General features: G+C 36.1%; 1 protein-coding gene across 5 annotated transcripts in view; it reads left to right on the top strand.

The window, feature by feature from the left end:
• SCAPER (S-phase cyclin A associated protein in the ER) overlaps positions 1–26,345 on the top strand; it is a 495,741-nt gene that overhangs the window by 363,769 nt on the left and 105,627 nt on the right. The window lies entirely within an intron of this gene.

Genomic DNA, 26,345 nt, shown 5'->3' with positions numbered 1-26,345 from the left:
AACCGATCTACTTTTACTCAGCATGTATTTCTAATAGCTCATCCTAAACTGTGTGCCTTTTGCTCTCTTTCCTTCTCCATATGGTTAATTTCTACACATTCTGCAGACCTTTACTGAGACATAATGGCACCTTCTTTATGAAACCTTCCCCAACCTGACTCTTTCCCCAAGTCCAGGTTAGGTGTTCTTCTTATATGCTCCTCTGCATTATGTCATTCATAGAATTAACCACATTGAATTGTAATTAACTGTTTACTTGTCCATTTCCCCAGCTAGCCATAAAATCAAGGAGGACAGGAGGTAATTTATCACTTTCTCGGAGATCCTAACACAGGGCCTGACACAGTAGCTTCAGTATGTCTTTGATGAATATATAAGTAAATAAATGGAACCCCATATGTTTCAAGCTGAAAATCAGAAAGGAAATGATGAGGCCCTTACACGGAGGTATACTGACAATGAGAAGGGACTGCAGCGGGAGAGAACAAAAAACACAGACCTAGAACTGTTACACAGTGCAATAATGGCTATTTATAGTGATGACACTGAGTCATCACTTGAGGGCTAAGTTATATGTGGTTTTATCTATAAAAGAAGGCATTGAAATACGGGTTACACATTTAGCAAAATTCTATCAGAAATAGTTGAAAGGCAGGGGCAAGGAGAAAAAACTTAGCATTTGTGGTATGGCCTTATTATATTCCAGGTATTTTAATATATATTGCTTCATTTAACTTTTAAAACAGAAAGTCAGTATTATTATATCATTTTACGGATGAGGAAACTTGAGTCCCAGAGAGGTTGGTTTGCCCAGGGCTACATAGATAGTAAGTCACGGAGTCAAGAGTCCAACCTAGGTCTGTCAAACCCAAATTAAGGGACATTCTACACAAAAATTGACATGTACTTTTTAAAAGTGTCAGTGTCATGAAAGAAAAGGAAAGGTTGGAGAACTGTCACAGACTGGAGGAAACTAAGGAGATCTGACAGTTAGATGTAATGTGGGATCCTAGACCAGAAAAAGGACGTTAGTGAGAAAACTGAACGTTCAAATAAGGTCTATAGAATAGTTAATTTTATTGGCTCACTTCGTGCTTTCGGTAATTATACTATGGTTTTGTAAGGTGTTAACAGTAGGGGTACTGGCTGAAGGGAACTCTACTATTCTTGCATCATATCCTGTTTTTAAGTCTTCTTGCATATTCTTTCACATTTAAAAGCCATTCTCTTTTGTTACTTGTCCTGTACAAAGTATATAATTTATATTCTTCCATTACCAATTTAAAATTATTTCAAAATAAGAAGCAAAAACTATAAAACCAAACCCCATGCTCTCCCACTGTTGCATGCTGCATCATCTGGAAGAATTTACTCTGTGAAACCTATTCTATATTGCTAATGGAAGAAGATACGTAAATGTACTTTGAACAGAACAAGTAACAAAAGAGACATTTGAAATGTGAAGGAATGAGCAAGAAGACTTATAGACAAGATCTTCCATCCTAGCTGTTCATTCTTTTCTGATCGAAACCTTTTCTTATTGTATGAGGTAGTTTGTTTATTCTCTCACTTAATAATTGTAAGCGCCTACTATTTCCAGTTCCAGAGAAGCATAAGACATGATCCCAATCATCCAGGAAATTCCTGCATAGGAGTGGGAATAGACACGTAAACTGCATATAAAAATGGTGTGTTGGAAACCTGTACATAGTATAATGGAGCACAGAGGAAGGAGCTCAGTAGCCTCTGCCCGAGACATCACAAAGGAGGGACATTTGAGCTAGACCTTAGCTTCTCATAATAGCTTTCAATTACTAAGTGCCTACTATGTGCCAGGAGCTTGTACAAGTAACTTGATCCTCTCCCTGTATTTTGAAATCCCCAGTTTTCTTTGAATAATATTCCCTTACTTGTGGCCTCAAGGTTTCTTGACACTCAGAAAGCTTTTAATCTCCCAACCAGTGGATTTCACCACATTCTATGTTTATCTTGTTTAGAACTGGGATCCTGGGACATTAGTTTGTCAAACACATTTCATCCCCCCTATATGTGGCACTTTCTGGTTTCTGCTGTTCCTTTTGGCTTTTCATTCTCTAGCTGTCAATTCTAATACCGCTGTGATAGAGTATGTGATAGTTGGGAGAGGAGGGTATGTTTTCTAAGTTGGGGAAGTGGAGGGTGGTGGTGGCTAGTGATGGTGATTTTTATTTTTCTGGAAATCACTTGAGTGCATTTCCATTTTTATTGCTGACTTGTTTTGATATACATGTAACTGAAATATGGATCACTAACTTGTTAGTACCCTTTAAGTAAAGGATAGAAAATAGTCATCAACACATTTTCCAGAAGGATTAGAAAGAAGCATAAAAGAAGCTAATTAATTGAGATCTGGTGTAATTTATATGACACCTGATTATAGTGCACTTCAGCCTTTCTGGTTCTTCAGCAAACTGAGGTGGTTTCGAAGACTTTATTTTCCCCCAATCTAGCTGTTTGGAGTTTGTTTTAGCACTCTTGTATTTCATCTCAATTATGTGCAAAGCATTGTACATATTCCAGGGTTACAGAGGTGAATTGGACACAGTTCCTTCCCTCTAGAAGCCCACAGTTGAAGAAGGAACAACTTACATACATTAACATTAAAGAAAAGCTATGAGAAGTTCTGTAACATAATCAGAGCTACAGAGTAGCCCACACAGCCTAAAAGAGTGCCTGGCACATAAGAGGTGCCTGTTAAATATTTGATGAATGAATGAATGAGTTCTAATTGGAGCATTGGAGAGGCTTTCGGGAAGAAATTGTATTTGCCCATGCCTTGAGGAAGGATGGAAATTCTACAGTTCTGGATTATGATTTTTACAAAAGCTAAATTAGCATATGTGGCACTGTAAAAGTATGTGCTTTTTCTTGCAGCGCAGATTCAAAGTAGGATTTTTAAGATAAGGTCTTGAGGAATTTATTTGGAGCGCTGTAAAAACAGTACATTTAGACAGGCATGATCTAGGATGAAGGCTAACAGAGATGTATTATCTTCCAAAAAGTATGAAAACTTTAAAATATGTTAAAGCAGATTTCATTCAATAAGTAATTGTTAAGAATCTTCTCTGTACCTAAATCATTTCAGTGCATAGAAAAGTAGGCCTCTACCTTCAAAATGTCTCCTTGAGGAGACCAGACATGCACATTAGAAGGCAATAAAAAGACCAGTGAAAAAGAGCAAATTGACAAAATAGGAAGTCCCAGTTCTCATTCCCCACAGAGATACTTAACAACTATATACAGACCAAAATACCATTGTGAGAACTCTGGTAAACAGTTAAGATATTGCAATACCCCAGATGATCTCAAAGCCAAGAACAGCCACATTGATGTGGGTAAGAAGAACTGTTTTGCTTTACTCATGATCGCCCCTCTCTCAAGTTGGCACAGCTCCACACTGGAAGATAATACCCCAGGCCATGGGTTCTCCCCTCTAGGAGGGAGGGGAGTTGAGTGTGAGTCCTGCATTCTGGCTTTTTGGAGGGCTGCCAGGGGACTTGTATCTGTCTCACCTGACTTATGGCACTGACAGGAAACTGGCATACTTTGGATGCCTGGCAGGCCCTGAGAACAAGAGAGAGCAAGGCAGCTTACTTCTGAGAACCAGAGAACTTGCAGTGCTGCAGGCAGACACCAGAGGGAGCAAGAGATTATGATCTCCTGAAACAGAAACCAGCAAGCCTTTGTAATTGAGGAATTGCTCACGCAGGCCCAGAGAAGTCCTATCCCCTACAAAAGTGTCAGAGAATGCCTGATTCCCTAGTCAAGGTGATTGGTGTCTTCCCCTTTACAAAGCCAGTATGTACAGTCTAAAAGTCATGCCTGTTTTTTCAAATGTGCAGATCCCAACACAAAGTTACAAGACACACAAAGAAAAAGGGAAACATGGCCCCTACAAAGAACAAGATAAATCTTCAAAACCAGCCCTAAAGAAACAGGTATATGAATTACCTGACAAAAAATTCAACATAATCATCATAAGGGTGTTCTATGAACTCAAGAAAATGATATATGAACAAAATGAAAATAACAAAGAGGTAGAAAATATAAAAAGAACCAAAGAGAAGTTTTGGAGCTGAAGAATACAATGATTGAACTGAAAAAATTAGAGGAATTCAAGATCAGCATTGATCAAACAGAAGAAAGAATCATCGAACTAAAAGATAGGTCATTTGAAATTATCCAGTCAGGAATAAAAAGAAAAAAGAATGAAAAAAGCCTAAGGGACGTATGCTGTACTGTAAAGTAGGCCAATGTATGTATTATGGTAGTCCCAAAAGGAGAGAGAAAGAGAGGATGGGGCAGAAAGCTTATTTAAATAAATAATGGCCTAAAATTTCCCAATCTAGTGAAGGAAAGGGAATCCAAATTCAAGAATTCCAACAGATCCTAACTTTGATGAACCCAAAGAATCTCACAGAGACACATTATAATCAACTTATCAAAAGTCAAAGACAGAATTTCTAATGCAGCAAAAGGAAAGCAACTTGTCACATGCAAGGGAACTCTCATAAAACAATCAGTGGATTTCTCACCAGGAACACCACAGGCCAGAAGGGAGTGGGAGGTTATAATCCAAATGCTGAAAGAAAAAAAGGCCAACCAAGAACACTATATCCAGCAAAACTATCCTTCAAAAATGAAGGAAAAATAAAAACTTTCCCAGATAAATAAAAGCTAAGGGAATTCATCACCACTACTGGACCTGCTTTACAAGAAATTCTAAAAGGAGTCCTTCAATTGGGAACAAAAAGACACTAAATAGCAACATGAAAGCATATGAAAGTATAAAGCTTACTGGTAAATGTAAATATGTAGACAAATACTGAATGCTGTAATACTGTAATGGGAGGGTGGTTAAATCACTGTTAATTCTGTTATAGAAATTAAAAGACAAAAGTGTAGAAATAACTATAACTATAAAAGTATGTTAATGGATACATGATATAAAATATGTATTTTGTGACATCAGTAACATAAAATATTGGGGGGGAGAAGTAAAAGTGTAGCATATTTGTATGTGATTGATGTTGTTATCAGCTTGAAATAGATTATTATAACTATAAGATGTTTTATGTAAACCCAGTGGCAACCACAAAGAAAATGCCTATAAAAGATACTCAAAAGAAAATGAGAAAGGAATCAAAGCATGTTACTACAAAAAAAAAAAAAAAAATCAGCAATACAAAGCAAGACAGCAGGAGAGGAATGAGGGACAAAATAACTACAAGACAGAAAATAATTAACAAAATGGCAATAGTAGTTCCTTCTCTATCAATAATTACTTTAAATGTAAATAGATTAAACTCTCCAGTAAAAAGACATACAGTGGCTGAATGGATCAAACTCATTTGTCAACAACAGACTCACTTTAAATTTAAGGACACACGTAAGCTGAAAGTGAAAGAAGTGACAAAGATAATCCATGCAAATGGTAACCAAACAAGAGCAGAGGTGGCCATACCTATATCAGACAAAATAGACTTGAAGTCAAAAACTCTCAGAAGAGATAAAGAATGACATCATATAGTAATAAAAGGTCAATTTTTCAGGAAGGTAAAACAATTGTAAATATATATGCATATGCACCCGTCAGAGCACTCAAATATAAGAAGCAACCATTGAAAAGAACTGAAGGAAGAAGATGACAGTAACACAGTAAAAGTAAGAGATTTCAATACCCCACTTTCAATAATGGATAAACATCTAGAAAGAAAATCATTAAGTAAACAGAGGATTTGAACAACACTATATGCTGAATGGACCTAATACACATATACAAAATATTCCACCCACCAGCAGCAGAATACACATTTTTCTCAAGCACACATGGAACATTCTTCAGGATAGATCACATGTTAGGTCACAAAACACATCAACAAATTTAAGATGACTGATACCATACCAAGTGTATTTTCTGACCACAATGGATTGAAAATAGAAATTAATAGCAGAAGGAAAACTGGAAAATTTACAAATATGTGGAAATTAAACAAATTCATGAAAAAACCAGTGAATCAAAGAATGAAATTAAAAGAGAAATTAGATAGTATATTTGAGACAAAATATACAAAAACTTATGAGATGCTTAAAGGCAGTGCTAAGAGGGAAGTTCATAGCAATAAATGTCTGCATTAAAAAGGAAGAAAGATCTCACACAAACAACTTTATACCTCAAGAAACTAGAAAAAGAAAAACTAAGCCCAGAGTTAGCAGAGGGAAGGAAATAATTCAGATTAAAGCAAACTGACATAAAAACAGACACATAGACCAATGGAACAGAATAGAGAGCTCAGAAGTAAACCCACAAATATACAGTCAACTAAGATTTGACAAACCATCAAAAATACACAAAGGAAAAGGTGGTCTTTTCAATAAATGCTGTTGGGTAATCTTCAGTAAATGCTGTTGGGAAATGGTGGATATCCACATGCAAAAGAATGAGATTGGACCCTTATCTTACACAACAGGTCCCCAACCCCTGGAACCAGGCCACACAGCAGGAGGTGAATGGCGGGCAAGCGAGAAAAGCTTCATCTGCAACTCCCCATCGCTCGCATTACCGTCTGAGCCATCTCACACACACACTGCCCCTGCACCCCAGTCCTTGGAAAAACTGTCTTCCACAAAACTGGTCCCTGGTACCAAAAGGGTGGGGACCATACACAAAAATTACACAATACACAAAAGTTAACTCCAAATGGACTTAAAACTTTAATGTAAGACCTGAAACCATAATCTCGTAAAAGAAAACATGAAGAGAAAGCTCCTTGACATTGGTCCTGGCAAGGATTTTTTGGGGGGGATATGATGCCAAAAGTACAACAAAAGCAAAAATAAACAAGTGGCACTACATCAAACTAAACGGCTTCTGTACAGCAAATGAAACAATCAGCAAAATGAAAAGGCAAACTTCAGAGTGGGAGAAAATATTTGAAACATATATATCTGATGAAGGGTTAATATCCAAAATACATAATATCCAAAAATCAAAAACACAGAACGTAACAAGTATTGGCAAGAATTTGGAGAAATTGGAACCTTTGTGCACTGCTGGTGGAAATGTAAAATGGTGCAGCTGCTTTGGAAAACAGTAACAGCAGTTCCTCAAGAAATTAAAAATAGAACTACCATATGGGATTACTTCTTGGTATTTACCCAAAAAGAACTGAAATTAGAATCTCAAATAGATACTTGCACTCTCATGTTCACTGTAGCATTATTTTATTTTTTTTCACTGTAGCATTATTCATAGTAACTAAGAGGGGGAGATAACCTAAATGTCCATTGACAAATGAGTGGATAAAGAAAATGTATGTACATACACCGGAATATTGGTTCGCCATAAAAAAGAAGGAAATCCTGACGTATGCTACAACATGGATGAAGCTTATGAAATAAGCCAGTCACAGAGCGGCAAATACTGCATGATTTCACTTATGTGAGATATCTAAAGTAGTCAGACTCATTAAACTGAAAGTCGAATGGTGATTTCCAGGAGCTGGGGTGAGGGGAAGTGAGAAGTTACTGTTCAGTGGGTATTGAGTTTCAGTCATGCAAGATGAAAAAGTTCTAGAGATCTGTTTTACAACCATGTGCATATAGTTAATTAGACTGTAATGTATACTTAAAATTGTTAGACGGTAAATTTATGTTACGTGTTTATTACCATAAAAAAAAGACCAGTACAGGTACTACTGAGTGCTGTGAAAATAGATTGATAGACTTTTAATGTTGAACAAATTCTAAATAGTCCATATTACAGATTAGTAAATTGAGATGTGGCAAAGAGATCATACAACTACCTAGTGATAGAACCGTGACCTGGATGCTAGTCTCCTGAGTCCCTGACCAGGACATCCCTTCCTATAACCTAAATTGATGTGTCCTCACCTTATTGAGTTGACAAATGAGATAAAGTAACATTTTTGTGACTTTAATTTTATACATGTTTAATATTGTCACCTGGGTAAGATACACTAAAGAAGCATTTAATTAAAAGATTTATAATTTCTTGATGTTTCATTGCACTTTAAAAGGCATTACATATTTTATTAGCATTCTTATTTTTAATTCATAGTAACCTGTTCCTCATGGAATATTTAAAGAATACTCTTATAAATTGTGTGTATATATTTTCTGGAGCCAAGGAAACTGTTAATTGAAAAGTGATGTACAAACCTTAAATAATTGATATGGTACTGTTGGATCAAAGAGACTGTTGGTGAGCACTTCAGAATGTGACAAGAAAGCCCTGTGTACAAACAAAGAAAATATAAGTGCAACCTTACAGCAAGGGGATCATTTTTCACTGAGTCGTGTGCAGAGCCATGCAGGTGCCTATTTCATTTTCATTACAGTAGCAAAGGCCTGGAATTGGCCATTCACCACATTGTTTTCTTTGTACCAAGGAGCCAGAACATGGACTTAATAGTTAATTACAGGGAGCAGAAATCCTTCAACTCTACTGGTAATATTGCTCTTCCTGATGCCACTTGCGTCTTGTTTCTCCTTTCCTCACTATGTGGCACTTGCTCAGCATGTCAAGGACACCCTACCCTTTTCTTCATCAATAATGTGAACTCTGTGTCTAGTAGGCTATATAGCTTATTGATACAGAGTATATCAGAAACAGAGAGGAGGCCTTCATAGTATCCAGTCTAGTCCAGTCCTCCTTGTTTTACAAATGAGGACAACGGAACTCAAAAAAGGAGAAGAATGAGAGATGTATAGGGTGGGTATTTGCCAAAAGTCTCACAGCCTGTTACCAATAGAACTGGGATTCAAATTCAGGTCTCCAAAATCCCAACCTAACCTTCTTTCTACTGTATTACATGACACACCGCTAATGTAAGTTTGGTGAGAACAGTTAAAGGATATTGTAACTGATGTAGAACTTTACCCTCAAAGCTATATTCAAAATTGACCTAGTGAAAGAATATGGGTCAGATTATAACTCTAATTGCCCTTCTACTGCAGTCATATGAAATAGTATCATCATCATTATTATTACTGTCACCTAGAATCATTAGTTGACCGCTTGAGGGAGAAATTGACACATCCAGCATCATAGTGGAGATTTTATCACACTGCTTTCAAATGGTGGGTAAAGCAGACAGATTGTTAAATATGTACACAGCTGAATAAAACAATTCACAGACTTGGTTTAATGCACATAGATAGAACCGTAGGGCAATATTAGAGAATATACATTTTTTATAAGCTCACATGGGAAATTTACAAGAATTGACTATGCACTAGGCCATAAAGCAAGTCTTAACATATTTGAAAGAATCAGTATCGTATAGATAATCCAGTACTGCTTCAGATATTATTGAATAAGCTCCTACCAGACTGACCCTCCTGCAGATGACAAGTATAATCTCTGGGTAAAGTATGAAAAAAACCTACCTGAAGGTACTAGAGACCAATCAAAAGCAGACAAATTCTGATTGGAATAGATACTTGGAAGAAGGGAACAGCATTGAGTGAGTTTCCTGGTTTTATGGCTTTTAGCCTGAGGGCAGGCCACAGTTGGTACCACATGGGATGACTAGAACTACTGTAGAAAATCTGCAATTCTTCTGGCCTAAAGAACCAGAAGACAGAATCTGGGGCAAAGACAACTGCTAGAATGTAAGGCTGATATTCAAAAAGGAGAGAGCCAGAAAGGAGGATCCCCTAAATTATTTATAAATATCTGAATGACCCTGGTACCATATATGTGTGGGACAGACTCCAAGTGCCTCAGCTAAAGACAAACTGAACTGAGATTTCAGCTGCTATCCAAGAATAGAGTTTTCCAGTTGAGTCCAGAAAAGTCATATGCCTGCTTTTTTAAAAGAATCAAACTGAAAAATACAGTAACTGAATTTAAAAATTCACCAAATGAATTAATGAGAGGGAATGATGAAAAATAGAAAAATCACATTAGACAAACACCACAGTAATTATTATTGCAGGAGAGAATCATCAACGGATGCAAAAATTAGTGAGTAAAAGTATGACGAGAAACAGGATATTTTCGAAGTTTCAAAATAACTCCACACGAGATACTTTGAATTACAAAGAAGGAAAATAGAAACTTTACAATAAAGAAATTTGGCAGATATTACCTTAACTATGTGATCAAAGCTAACATCACCAGAAACAGAACATATCAATATCATTTACCCTCTAATATTATATACTTAGAAGCTCACATCATCATTTCTGTGGTACTCTTGCCAAAAATGCCATCTAAATATGAGAAAATATCAGACAAAATCGAAATTGAGGACAGTCTACAAGATAGCTTATGAAATGCAAAGACTGAAAAACTCATAGAGACTAGAGAGATGTGACAACTAAATTCAGTGTGGGATTCTGGATTGGATCCTGAAGCCGAAAAAAAGGACGTTAGGGAGAAAACTGGCAAAATTCTAGTGAGGTCTGTAGATTAGTTCATTGTTTTGTATCAGTGTTAATTTTCTGGTTTTGGTAATTGTGCCATAGTTATATGTAGGGTGTTAACACTAGGGAAGGCTGAGAGAAGTGTAAAATTATTTACAAAATAAGTATACGTTTTTAAAAAAACAATTCACTAGTGGGCTTAACAGCAGAATGGAGGTAAACAGAAGAAATATTATTGAACTTAAAGTTATATGAATAGGAATTAACCAGTCTGAAGAATGTGTGTGGTGGAGGGAATGGGGAACAAAAACAAAGAAAAAGAACAGAGCCTTAGGGACTTGTGGGACAATATCAAACAGTGTAATATATATTGGATATCCAGAAGAAGAACAGAGAATGAAGCATTAAAATATTTTGGAAAGAATAATGTCTAAATTTTTTCCAAATTTGGTAAAAGTCATAAATATATAGATTCAATCAGAAGTTCAACAAACCTCCAAAAGGATAAATACAAAGATAATCATGCCTAAGTAAATCATAGCCAAACTGATAAAAACCAAGTATAATAAAAAGAGAAAATGTTGAAAGTTGTCACACTGCATACAGGCAAATAATGATTCAGATAGTGTCTGACATCTGTCTCATCAGAGGCCAGAAGACAGTGAGCATCTTCAAAATGCTAGAAGAAGAAAAAATTCAATCCAGAATTTCTATATCCAGCAAAAAAAATCCTTCAAGAATAAAGGTGAAATAAATACAGTTGACATTTTAAAATATATGCCTAAGACAATTAGTTGACAACAGATTTGCAGTACTAGAAATGCTAAAGTTCTTCAGACTGAAGGAAAATGATACCCAATGAAAATTGCTATCTTTAGGAAGGAAAGAATGAAGAACACTGGAAATGAAGATTTTTTTCCTCTTTGTTTCTTTAACAAAATTTTAAAGTACATGTTATGGTTTAAACCAAAAATTTTAGCACTGTCTTTAAGGTTATAACATGTTTAGGTGTACTGCAAATGATAACTATAGTATAAAGGATGGGGAGGACAGAAAACCTATAAGGTTACAAAGTTTCTGAATTTTATACAAAGTGGTACGATCTTAACTCTAAGTAAATTATGAAAAGTTAAGATTGTGTATTATAATCCCTTAGAGCAGCTACTAGCAAAATATCTTAGAAGCTAATATGTAAATTAAAATGGAATTCTGTAATATATCTAAATATTCCAAAACACAGTGAGACAGACAGAAAACAATGAAACAGCAGACCTAACCCAAATATATCAATAATTATACTAAACAGAATGTGCAAAACTTTCCTTGAAAAAATTACAAGGCATAAATTGTCAAAAAGGGTAAAAACCAAGACTCAACCAAATGCTATATACATGAGATGTACTTAAATATAAAAACACAGACCTATATAAATATGAGTTGAAAACAAAACAAAACAAAAAGCTAGAATAGCTACATTCATATCAAACGAAGAGGAGTTTAATTATAACAGTATTAGAAGATATAAAGAGCAACATTGCAAATTGATAAAAGGTTAACCAATAGGAAAATATAACAATTATAAATGTATATGTACTTAATAATAGCTTCAAAATACAGGAAGCAAATATTAACAAAGAGAAAAATAATTCCATTCTCATAGACGGATATTCAGCACCTTCCTTCAGCAACTGATAAAATAACTTGACTAAAAAAAAAGTCAGTAAAAATATAGATGTTACCACCTAGATCTAATTGATATTTATACATCACTACACCCAGCAACTGCAGAATACGCACATTCTTTTCCAGCATACATAGTGTGTTCAAGATTGACTATATTCTGGGCCATAAAACAATCGTAGTAAATTTAAAGAAACTGAAAGTATATTCTCTGACCACAATGGAATAAAATTAGAAATCAATAATATACCTACAAAATCACAAGGGAAATTAGAAAATAATTTGAATTGATTATAATAAAAATATAGCATATCCCCAAAAAGCAATGCTTAAGGGGAAGTTTATAGTTTTGTGTGTGTGTGTGTATGGTTTTTTTTTTGCGGTACACGGGCCTCTCACTGCTGTGGCCTCTCCTGCCGCGGAGCACAGGCTCTGGACGTGCAGGCTCAGTGGCCATGGCTCACGGGCCCGGCCGCTCCATGGCATGTGGGATCCTTCCGGACCGGGGCACGAACCCGTGTCCCCTGCATCGGCAGGAGGACCCTCAACCACTGCGCCACCAGGGAAGCCCTGTAGTTTTTAATAGAAGTATTCTGCAACCAATTTTCTCTGAATGTAATGCAATTAAGATAGAAATTGATAACAAAAAGATAAACATCCATATACATTTAGAAATTTAGAGACTTAAACTCAGGAGTCATACAGTAAGTCACAAATTTTTGAACTTAAAATAGGACAATAATGAAAATACTACATATCAAAATTTGGGGGGATGCAATAAAGCAAAACTGTAAAATATATATATTTAAATGCTTATATTTGAAAAGAATAAAGTGTATGGATAAGTAGTTGAGTATTTAACTTAAGAATCTTAGAAAAAGAACAGCCAAATTAACCTAGAGAGAAAACAAGGGAAATTATAATACGTAGTTAGCAAACAAACATTGGAGAATATCAACAAAGCAAAAATTAGTTATTCATAAAATCTAATATAGTAGGCAAGCCTCTGCCAAACTTGATCACGAAAAAAAAGAAGAGACACAAATAATATAAGGAATATAAAGAATTAACTGCAGCTTGAAGAATTAAAAAGTTAAGAGAATACTTCAAATAACTTTATACCAGTGCATTTAAAATTTTAAATTAACAAATTCCTAGAAAATTATAACTCAACAAACCAACTTAAGAAATAGAAAGCCTGAAAATTTCTCTAACCATTAAAGAAATTGAATTGGTTATTCACAGTCTTTCCACAAAGAAATCACAGGCTTAGATGATGCTTATACCCAACTTCTATCAAACATTCAAGGAAGAGATCATTTCAATTTCAAACTATTCCAGAAAGAGAAAAAGTGGAACTTCTTCCCAATTCATTCTTTGAGGCCAGTACAACCTTGTTAACAAAACCAAACAAGAAAAAAAAAAAAAAAATGCAGGCCAGTTTCTCTCATGAACCGAAGCAAAAATTCTAAAAATATTAGTAAATTAAATTCACTGATTAATTTTTTCAAATATTATTTTTATAAAGTGTGAAAACAAGGGAAACTAAAAATTATATTCTTTAGGGACACATACATATGTGATTAAAAAAACTTTATTAAGCAAGGAAATGACAAACACAAAATTCGTGATAGTGGTTACTTAAGTAGAGAGGCATGGAGTGGGATAGCAGAAGAGCCAAAAGAGTTTAAATCTGTTGGTATTGTTCTAGTTAAGTTATTAAATTTTTAATGGCCTAAAGCCACAATCTTAGTCTTCTTGGAATTTACAGTCTTGTGGATAGTTCAGTTCAAACAAGCAAACAGAAAAATGCGATATAATATTTTAAGGGTTATGATGAGTCAAGACAGGGTGCTGAGATAGTCAAGAGTCGGGGGAAGTTCCTAGAGGAGCTATCTAAACTGAGAACTGATTGATAAGTAATTTAATCATTATCTAAGGAAATGAGAAAAAAATATCAACCTTAGTAAGCTTACAGCCAAAATAAAGGCAGAGGGAAAAGGAGTGAGTGCTAAGCGGTGAGAGCTCCAGCCGGACTTAAGCCAGGTTCAGTTTAAGACGGATACTGAGTTAACAGTGAAATGACATGGCCTTAGCTTTTACCCTACAGAAGCTTGCTTATTTCTCAGGTTTCAAATATGAGGAAAGAATACATTTATTGTACTTCTACATTTTTAAAAATAATGGCCTATGTTTTAAATAGATACAAATGGTAATTGATCTGTCAGTTTAAGCTGGAAGACCTATATCTCAAATTCTGTTCCAAATATCACTCTGCCTTTTTTTAACCAGTGAAAGAGAAATATTTACTTTTTTATGAAATACTTATGCTGTACCCATTTCTTTAAAAAAAATGAATATGTGATGAGGAATAGGATATTTACCTAGTTTCAAAGTACATTCCTACCAAGTTGTTATTAATTACAAAATAAAAGTGACTTTGTAGTGGGAAAACCTGGTACACACCACCTTAGGTGATGAAAGTGAACATTATCAGTAGTACAACAAATCAAAATTGTCTGTCACCTGATAGGCTGCAATGAGAAGAACACAGTATCACTACTGTGATATTCCTGCCAAAGATGCATAATCTGAATCTAATCGTGAGGAAACATCAGACATACCCAAATTGTGGGACATTCTTCAAAATAACCTGTAATCTTCAAAAGTCTCAAAATCATGAAAGTTCAAGGAGTCACTGAGGAATTTTCTAGATGGGTAGGAACAAGACATGACAACTAGGTACAGCATGACTCTGAACTATAATTGCAACTTTTCTGAAGTTTGATATTTTATACACATACAAACACACACATACATATAGATAGATTTTAAAGCAGTACAGAAATAAAAGTTCTAGACTTCCGGAATTTGGGAAGACTTATGTGGTTTCCATCAGCTACATGCATTCACCTCAGTAACTGAAATACTTGGTAATTTAAATACCAGGACTTAATTCTTAGGGCTTAAATATGGCCTTGAACTTAAAAAGATTTCTTTATTGGAAAAATGATTGTTTTTATGAAAGGAAAGTGAAGCTTTCATTGTAGACTGTATATCTATAGCTATATAGTTGAAACATGTTTTAAAATACCTGCAGAGGAATTTTAAAAACAACTATTTAACCCATGTTTTGAAAATTCCTTAAAGGGAGTGCAGCTATTCAATGTACATTTTGAACATGCTATGTTGTCATTTAACATAGAGATTCAGGAAAATGGGTGATCCTGGTACTCAGATTGGAACCTGTAGTACCTAGCTGCAGGGAGAAAACTACTGCAAATGAAAAGCACAAAGGCCATCATCAACAATTGCAAGGGAATAATTCTATTTCTTTATGTCTAACAGACTTCATAGCTTTTGTTTGGGAGGAAGAAGAGAGACTAGGAAGAGAAGCCTGAAATAAGCTTAGCAAGGGTGAGAATCATGCACATGCACATTTGTACACATACTCAGAAAGCAGAAAGATGAAAGAAAATGGAAGAGACTAAAAGGAAGACAAGAGTGGGACCCAAGACGAGAAGGAAACAGACAAGAGGAGGGCTCAGGAGGGCAATATAGAATGGAGAGAAAAAGAGACTACTAGTGGGTCAGGTGTGGAAGATAGGCAGAAATTAGAAGGGTGAATATAGATGAACTCTATTTAGGCCTTTTCCAGCACCCTATAATAATTCAGTCTCTCTTCTTGCCCTTCTGAAGCTTACATCCCAACATCTTCATGTTTGTACTTAGACACAGCAGGGCATCAAGCAGAGGCCTTCTGGCGTTTCTAGTAAATGAAAGAGAACAGTAATACCAGACATTAAAATGGTCATACACACAGCTAAGTTCCTGTTTCTATGCCCTTTCCCAGTCCTCTTGGGGTTTTATGAGATACTGGAAATAGACTAAAAGCATTCTTTATGGTGGGCCTCTGCTCTTGCTCAGTTCATTCTCACCTATGAAAGCAATGTGTGTAGAGAGGAAAAGCAGCAATATTAGGTCTCATTAACACCTCTGACCGCAGCAAATGAGAGTCTTAATGTAGACCACACTTCAGTATGTAGTTTTGTTCCTTAAAAGATAACCTGCTTGGCTTCGCTGGTGGCGCAGTGGTTGAGAGTCCACCTGCTGATGGGGGACGCGGGTTCGTGCCCCGGTCCGGGAAGATCCCACATGCCGCGGAGCGGCTGGGCCTGTGAGCCATGGCCGCTGAGCCTGCGCGTCCGGAGCCTGTGCTCCGCAATGGGAGAGGCTACAACAGTGAGAGGCCCACGTAACACACACACACACACACACACAAAAAAACAAATGACCTTAGCAACCTTATTCATAACTAACTAAAATCCCTAAACAACACACATAGCCACCCACAGGTGATATGGTAAACAAACTGTGGTATATCCATACAATGGAATAATATTTAGCAATAGAAAGAAATGGACTGATGATACACTCAACAGCATGGATGAATTATTCAGAATTCAGGGAAGCATTATTCAAAGTAAAAAAAAAAAAAGCCAGATTCAAAGTCCACCTACTCTATGATTCCAGTTATTTGCAATTCTAGAAAATGCAAAATAATCTATGATACACAAAGCAGATCAGTGGTTGCCTAGAGCCCTGGGGGTGGAGGAGAACATTGACTTCAAAGGAGCACAAGGGAACTTTTCGGGGTGTTGAAGATGTTCTCTACCTTGATGGTTCTTATAGAGGTGCATATTTGTCAAAACTTACTGACTTACCAACATCAGATATTACAATGTAGATATATTCTGTATATTAAAATACTTGCCCATCTGCTAAACTGAAATGGAATCTCACTAATGTTTTAGATAAATTTAGATAACTTAGTAAGATTGCATATCTTTGCATATATTTATTGGTCATTTGTATATCTTCACATCGTTTATCCATCTTAATTGAGTTGTCTTCTTAAATTCTGTTCACACATTAAATTTTTTATTTATTATCTTTATATATTTTTATTCCTGTTTTATAGATTTGTTGCTAACATTTTCTCCTAGCATCTGGTGTCTCCTTTTCCTTTAAATTTTGCTTATACTGTCTTTTTCGGTATAGAAGTTACTCATTCTATGTAATCAAATACATTAATATTTTCCTTTAAGGATATTGGATGTCATGGTATGCTTGGGCAAACACTCTTCCCCAAATGTTTAAGAAGCAAAACTTTAAAATTTTCTCAGAAAAAAAACTTGTTGCAAGTTACACTTAAAATAGGTGCAGTTTACAATAAAGTTTATTTTTGAAACGTGCTTTTGCAGATGTAGCAAAATGATATCAGTTGGTGAATCTAGGTAGAGTATAGTTCATTGTTTAATATTCTTTGGTTTTTCTAACAGCTTGACGTTTTTCAAAACAAAAAATTGGAGGAAATGTGCTTTTGTTATATGCAGAAGGGCCTTTGGCTTTTGGCATTGTAAGGGCCATTGGCATTGAAATTTAATTTTTTGCCCTAGATTTAGAAAGGGAAAAGTATTGTCTAAAAGGCAGCAATGTAAAGACACTGATTAGATTATTGAAGGGCTACACCATCTTCTTATGCTTTTATATCGATTCTCTCTCTTTTTTTTCTTGAAATGAATAACATAGAGGGAATGGTTATTGATTTTCTTTCCTCCCATTTTAAGTGTACATAATTTATTCCATCTATTTCTGTGCCATCTTTAGGCAAGAATATGTTATACTAGGCATCACAAGGAATGCAGAGACAATATGGTGTGGAGCTTGCTCTCAAGAGCATTATCGTCTAGCACGAAGGTCAACAAACTAGGACATACAGGCCAAACAATCACCTATTTGTAAATAAAGTTTTATTGGAATAGAGCCACACTCGTTTGTTACATATGGCTGTTTCCTCCCTATAATGGTAGAGTTTAGTAGTTGTGATGGAGACGGTATGACGGCAAAGCATAAAATATTTACTATCTAGCCCTTTATAGAAAAAGTTTGCCATTCTCTGGTCTAGTAAAATAAGACATGAATGCCAAAGCAAAGAGTGCCATAAGCAAAGTAAAGATTGGGTGTTCTGAGAGGTCAGAGGAAGGAGCGATTCCTTCCTAACAGGAAGGTTGGAGAAGGCTTCATTGAGGAAGTATTGTTGGAAGCTGAACCTAAGTAGGAATTAGGCAGGTGGGAACAGAGTGGTAAGTGGTTGGAGCAGGAAGCGTGGAAGGAAAACTTTGCATATGCTCTTAAAAATCACCAGGTAGAGAGAAAAGAATGTCTAATTTAGCAACCTTTGACCCACTTGTCAACAAATCATAAAATATAAAGAACTGTAAAGAACTTGAAGGATTCTCTCATACAACCCTTTCAAGTTTCAGGTGAGGCCACAGACTTAAAAAGGTTAAATAACTCATGCAAGGTCACAAAGTTAGTGGGGGAGCTATACTAAAACCCATTGCTTTTGCTTCCACACCTTGTGTTGGGCACATTGAGGCACGTAAACCAACATTTACCGAATTGAACTGACCTGCCTTCCTGAAGTACCTTTCTAGGGCAAGAAGTCTCATCTAAGGTGTGGGAATGCAGATCAGACTGTCTAAAAGACTTTTTTCAAATCATATGTACTCTCCCTTCCTTTGAGGTTTACTGTGTGCAATGAGAAATGTCAGGGGGGATTTGTTTCCCAAGCGAAAGTTGTGAAAGAGGAAGACCAAAACCCTTTTTTAAATTGTGCATTTCACATACAGTTTGATAGATATTTCATAGGTATTTTTAGAAGAACAAATAAATGACATAATTTTGAAAACTACTTATTGTTGCCTATAATTAACTTGGGAAAATGTGGCTTCTATGTTACATCAGATTACCCATCCTGAGACTAGCACTTTTGTATTTTTCTCTGTTTCATTCCTGCATTTGTTTTTGACCAAGTTGCCAAAGATTAAGCTATCATTTGTAAAATGCCAGCATCATCAGCTTTATTGTATTGCTGTCATTAGGCATCCTTGTACTTCCAGTAGAAAAGAAATGACAGCTCATTGGCTTCTGGTCATACTTACCACCCCTGTGTGTCACATCCAGGCATCTTAAAGAGCTGTCTGCATCCACTTTTTTCTCTTCCACAGTACACATTCACTTTCTACCCACTGTAGTTTGGCTTTTTTCTCCCACCATTTCACTCAGAGTGCTTTCACCAAGATCACCAGTGACTTCCACATTAAAAATCTCCCCTCCTTTGGTTTGTGTAAAATCTCCCTCTGGACTTTCCTCATAGAGGACCATTTTGCAAATGTTGATGTTTCCTAGGATTCCCTTTTGAGTTTTTCTCCTCCTCCTCCTCAAGCTGTACAGTCTTCATGGACAGTTTTATGTTTATGACTTCAACTGTTGTCCACACACTGACGATCCCAAATCAGCATCTCCATACCCAGTACCTGAAACTTAGCATGCCCAAAGCTGGGCCTGTCCTCCCCCCTTACCTCCCCCCTACCCTGATAAATAAACTACCGTCTATGTCAGAAACCTAGGAAATGTTTTAAAACCATACCTCCCTTCGCTCCTCTTCCTCCCCATTCACCAGATATGCAGTTAATCAGATTATTCTACAATCCCCATCATCTCTCATTTGTAGCAATATAATAGGCTTCTGCCCTGCCTTTAGTTTTAATCCCTTCCATAACACCACATTATGACAAGAGTCCTATTTCTAAAATGAATCCTTGATTGGCTTACCCATCACCTTCAGGGTTAAGAACCAAAATCCTTAATGAAGCATACCAGGCCTGTGTGATCTGACAGTCTCATTTCCTGCTGCTCTAGCTACACCCATCAACCCGTAGCTCCCTAGATGTCCGCACTCTCTCAGGCCTTCATTCATGTTGTGTCCTTTTGTGTACTGTACTGCCCCACACCACCGAGACCCCTGCAAGCTAAGTTCTTCTCTTCCTGTGAGACTCAGCCCAGGAGTTACCTCCTCCACACTGTTCCTTGTGCCAGTCCTCGCAGTGCCATGAGTTTACTTCTAGGGTTGTACTTATTACATGGAATTCTAATTACAGTTTAGTTACCTATGAACCTTTGAGAGCAGGACTGTGTCTTTATCTTCGCCCATTGAGCTTATCACAGAGCTTAGGACGTAGTATTGGAAAAATGATAAATGAATGCAACAGTGTTGTAAGCTAATGTGCTTTAGAGAATTATACATCATTTCAAATATAGTTGAAATGTGAATGATATACATTTCCTTTTTCATGTGAATTTGTCTACTTCATGATCTACATATAACTATTTATTTAAAGGGATTCCTCCACAACTTAATCTCCTTCCTATAAAGTAGATAGCATGGCTCAGTGATTATCCATAACACCTCTCGCCTCACAACTTCTGTTTAAACCTATCTAAAGAGATTAAACCAAAATTCAGCTCCCATTTCTATATGTGAAAAATGTAAAAATACCTATGAGAAAATAGTCTGTACATGTATTTCCCTAAAGTTCTACCTTTAAAACTTTCATTCAGAGGTGCTTTGCAGCTTTTACGGAATATGAAACTTATCTTTTGGGTAGCTGGTACAGTGGAAAACAGTGTATAAATGATTCATTAGCTTTGGATGAAGCCTGAAATTTCATTTACCTAATCATGGTCACTTGTCAAAGTACTCTGAAGAGTGGTAATAAAAATTCCCTCACACTTGTTTAGTGCTTTCTAATTTTCAAGCACTTTCACACGTCATCTTGATTAATCCTCACTACAGTATAGTAAAGTAGTTTTAAGGCCCAGGCTTAGCAGTGAGACTGCCTGGATTGAAATCCTGACTCGGCCATAATATAACCTCTCTAAACCCTAGCTTTCTTGTCTGAAAAAGGAGTAGCAATGCTGCTGTTTGGCAATATTGTGTGGGTTAAGTGTAATGAACCAGGTGAAGCTGTTAGCATTGGTATCTCACATTGTTAAGTGCTCACTAAGTATAAGCTATTACTGTCCCTACTGCCTCTTTCACTACTTCTGTTACCACTGTAAGAAAAATCCCTGCACAGTGACAGTGGCTGTTACTCTCTGGAAGAATCAGAGGCCTTAAGAAGGGGTTAAGCACTCATGCATTGCTCTTCTACCATGGTGGTTTCAGAGAAGGCTGGGTGGGAAACTGGGATTTTAATCCTCACCTAGCAGTAATGAGCCCCCCTCGTCCCACCAGGGTAAACACAGACCATGCTGAGAGCTTGAATTTTCACTCCACCCAGAGGTAGTGAGACTCCACTCTCTCTCTCACTAGAGTGGCATCAGAAAGGGCCAAGTAGGATGCCAGGACTTACCACCTTCCTCTAGTAACAAATCCTACCACCCTTACCACCTGCCTGAGGTAACAAGCCCCACCACCTTCCTGTGGAGGCCATGTGGGGAGCAGTAACATCTACCTCTCCCTCTCCAAACCAGCAAGCCAGTGTGGTATCAGTGGAAAACTAAGTGAGGAGCCTGAACTCCTACCCTCACCCAACAATGATGGGGCACCCTCCCCCGCCAAGGGTGTCAGTAAAGGCCAAGCAGGAAACCTGCACTTCTGTCCCCACCTGACAGTAACAAGGTGGCATACCCTACCCCATACCAGCACGGTGTCAGAGAAGGCCTTTTACAATGCAAGATTTAAATAAGAACTTGTAATACCCAAGACATCAAAGATATAATTTAAAACATCAGTCATCATACCAAGAGCCAGAAAAACCTATACCTGATTGAGAAGAGAGAGCCAACATACGTTGTGATTATCTCACAGGATTTTAAAGCAGCCATCATAAAAACACTTCAACATGCAATTACAAAGATGCTTAAACAAATGGAAAATAGAAAGCCTCAGCAAAGAAATAGAAGATATACAGATGAACCAAATGAAAATGTTAGAACTTAAAGCTATAATAACCACAACTTTAAAATGTAGGGAATGTGTTCAACAACAGAACAGGGAGGAAAGAGGAAAGAGGAACAATCGAAATTACCCAATCTGAACAACAGAGAAGATAGACTGAAAAAAAAATTAACAGAGCTTCAGGGGCCTGATGGGGCTATAACAAAAGATCAGATATTCATGTTATCAAACTCACAGAAGGAGAGGAGAGGGAAGACAGGACTAAAAAAGTATTTGAAGAAATAATGGCTGAAATTGTCCTAAATTTGGCAAAAGACATAAATGTATAGGTTCGAAAAGCTGAAAAGGCCACAAACAGGATAAACAAAAAATAAAATGATGGACTTAGGTCCTAACTTATCATTAAATATAAATAGTCTACTTTATTTGTAATAGCCAAAAATGGAAACAACCAAAGTGTCCTTTAATAGGGAATGGTTAAACTTTAGTACATCCATACCATAGAATACTATTAGGCAATTAAAAGTCATGAACTACTGATACACTCAACAGCTTGGTAGATCTCAAGGGTACTATGCTGAGTGAAAAAAGCTAGTTTCAAAAGGTCATATACTAAATGATTCCATTTATATAACATTCTCAAAATGATAAAATTTTATATAAAGATGGAAAGTGAATTAGCGGTTGCCAGCAGTGAAGAATAGATGAGGAGGATGTATGTGTGACCATAAAGGGATGTTTTTGTGGTAATGAAGTAGTTCTGTATCTCGACTGTGGTGGCAGTTACACTAGTTTTCATAGGTGATAAAATGGCATAGAACTAACCATACACACACATTGTACCAATGTCAATTTCCTGGGTTTGCTATCATACTACAGTTATTGATATATAAAATATAATCATTGGAGGAAACTGGGAAGTGTACATAGAACCACTTTACACTTTTATTTGCAGTCTCCAATTAATCTGTAATTATTTTAAATTAAAGAGTTAAAAAAACTCATGCCAGCTCACCCAGCCTGAACATATTTCTTCATGCTTCATAATCCAACAGTCTTTCAACATCCTGCCTTGCTGTTCTGTGCTGCCTTCAAATCATCTTAGGGCCTAATTAAATATTTAGGCATGTGTAGCCCAGCATCCCATTTATGATGCTTATTTATTTTCCTCGTTGTGCCTCACTCCTTTCACTCCTGACACTTTTGTCACAGCAAGTGAAATATTCTTTTCTGTTCTGTGTGAATTTTATTTAGGCTGTGTCGGTCTCTTGCCATTTACTAGGCTGTATTCCAGAAAGTCCTTTAAATGTCCACTAGAAATTAAATGACTTCAAGTGTGACTCCAGAAATCACACTTCTGGATATGTATCCAAATAAAATAAATATCTCAAAGAGATACCTGCACTCTTATGTTCATTGCAGCCTTATTCATAATAGCTAAGATACGGAATCAACCTAAGTGTCCATTGGCAGATGAATGGATAAAGAAAATGTGGTAGATAGATAGGTATAATGAAATATTATTCAGCCTTAAAAAGAAGGAAATCCTGGGACTTCCCTGGTGGTCTAGTGGTTATGCCTCCATGCTCCCAATGCAGGGGGCACGGGTTCAATCTCCGGTTGGGGAACTAAGATCCTGCATGCTGTTTAGCGCGACCAAAAAAAAAAAAAAGAAATCCTATCATTTGTGACAACATGGATGAACTCAGAGGATGTGATGATGCTAAGTGAAATAAACCAGGCATACAAAGACAAATACTATATAATCCATTTATATGTGGAATCTTAAAAAGTCAAACTCATAAAAGCAGAGAATAGAATGGTGGTTATCAGGGACTGGGGCCTGGGGGAGATTGGGATATGTTGGTCAAAGAGTACAAAGTTATAGTTATGTAGGATAAATAAGTCTAGAGAGTTAATGTACAATATATAACTATAGTTAATAATACTGTATTGAATACTGGAAATATGCTAAGAGATTTCAGGTGTTCTCATCACAAAAAAAAAATGGTAGCTATGTGAGTAGATGTTATGTTAACCAACTTGACTGTAGTAATTTCACTCTGTATATCAATTCATCATGCTGTACATCTTAAAAATATATATTTCTGGGATTAACACATTTACAATATAGTAAGTCAACTGACGTAAGAATCAGTAATTACAGTACAACATCAGAGTCAGACGAGAGATAAGTACATAGCACCTTGTTGGAATAGGGAAAGGAGAAAATAATATAAATATTCTTCCTTTAAAATTGTTCCAGACCAATTGCCTTTGACCCTAAAATTCTCAACAAATCCCTTGGAAGGAGGCCATCTTGGATATAGTTCTACTCTACTTGCTATTATTTTCCAACATATTGTGACCAAGAGGGAAGTTATTCAGACTAGAATTATATATCTTAACTCTGTGATTGCATTTTCATTTCTATATTATCTTAAATTCTCTCTATTTCTGTGTAATGAAGTATGTGGATGCAGATAAAAATAATGGAGATAAAATAAGAAAATGCTTGATTCTTAAAACTGGATCAAGAGGACTTTAAATCAAAAAGGTTACAAGAAAAAAAGACAGACATTATATATTTTTGGAAAGTTTCAATATGGCAAGATATAACAGTTATAACCATTTACATACCTAATATCAAAATATGTGAAGCAAAAACTGACAAAATTGAAGTGAGAAATAGATAGTTCTACAATAATAGTTGGAGACTTCAGTACCCCAGTCACAATAATGGATAGAACAACCGGACACAAGATAAGTAAGGAAATAGAGGACTTAGCACATTAAACCAAGTAGCTGTAACAGATTTATACAGAACACTCTACCTAACAACAACAGAATACACATTCTTCTCAAGTGCACATGGGGCGTTGTCCAGGATAGACCATATGTTAGGCCACAAAAAAGTCTCAATAGGTTAAAAAAGACAGATATTATATCTCCTCTGAACACAGTGGGATGAAGTTAGAAATCAGTAACAAAAGGAAAACTGGAAAATTCACAAATTTGTGGAAATTAAACAGCACACTTTTAAACAACCAATGGATCAAAGAAGAAATCACGAGGGAAATTAGAAAATACTTAGCGATGAATGAAATTGAAAAAAAAAGCAAAACTTAAGGGAACCAGCAAAAGTGGTGCTGAGGGGAAATTTTACAGCTATAAATGCTTACATTAAAAAATAAGAAAGATCTCAAGTCAACAACCTACTTTACAACTTAAGGAACTGGAAAAACAAGAACAAACTAAACCCAAAGAAAATAATATAGACTAGAGCAGGAAAAAACTAAATAAAGAATGGAAAAGCAATACAGAAAATAATGAAGCCGAAAGTTGTTTTTTTCAAAAAAGATCAACAAAATTAACAAACCTTTGGTTAGATGGACAAAGAAAAAAAGGGGAAGACGAAGAAGACTGAAATTACTAAAATCAGAAATGAAAGTGAGGACATTTTACTACCAATTCTATGGCAATAAAAAGGATTATAAGAGATTAGAGTGAACAGTTGTTCACCAACAAATTGGATAAGCTAGACAAAGTGGACAAATTCCTAGAGGCACAGAACCTACCAAGACTAAATCATGGAGAAGAAAATATGAATAACCTATAACCAAGGAGATATAATCTGCAATTTAAAATCTTCCAACGGAGAAAAGCCCTGTACCTGATAGGTTCATTGGCAAATTCTACCAAACATTTTAGAGAACTAATATCTATATTTCTCAAACTTTTCAAAAAAATAAAATGAAGAGAAGGGAACACTTCCTAACTCATTCTATGAGGCCAGCATTACCTTGATATGAAAGCCAGACAAGATACTACAAAAAAATAAAACTACAGACCAATATCCCTTATGAACATTGATGTAAAAGTCCTCAGGAAAATACTACCAAACCAAATTCGGCAGCATATTAAAGGGATTATATACCATGACCAAGTGGGATTTATTCCTGGAATGCAAGGATGTTTCAACATACAAAAATAAATTAGTGTAATACACCACATTAACAGAATGAAGGAAGGAAACACACATGATAATCTCAATTAATACAGAAAAGCATTTGACAAAATACAAAATACCGTTTCATGATTAAAAAAAAAAACTCTCTATAGACTAGAAACAAGGAAAGTATCTTCACAGATACCATATGCTAACGCATATATATGGAATCTAAGAACAAAAATGAATCTTCACATAATAAAATTCATATATGAAAACCTACAGCAAACATCATACTCAGTGGTGAAGGGCTGAAAGCTTTTCCTTTAAGATCAGGAGCAGGCAAGAATGTCCACTTTCACTACTTCGATTCAACAGAGTACTGGAAGTTTTAGCCAGAGCAGTTAGGCAAGAAGTAGAAACAAAAGTCATCCAAATTGGGAAGGAAGAAATAATCTCAGTTTTTATCTGTTATGA

Source organism: Stenella coeruleoalba, assembly GCF_951394435.1.
Source record: "Stenella coeruleoalba genome assembly, chromosome: 2".
NCBI lineage: Eukaryota > Metazoa > Chordata > Mammalia > Artiodactyla > Delphinidae > Stenella > Stenella coeruleoalba.
This window is presented reverse-complemented; position numbering and strand designations above follow the sequence as displayed.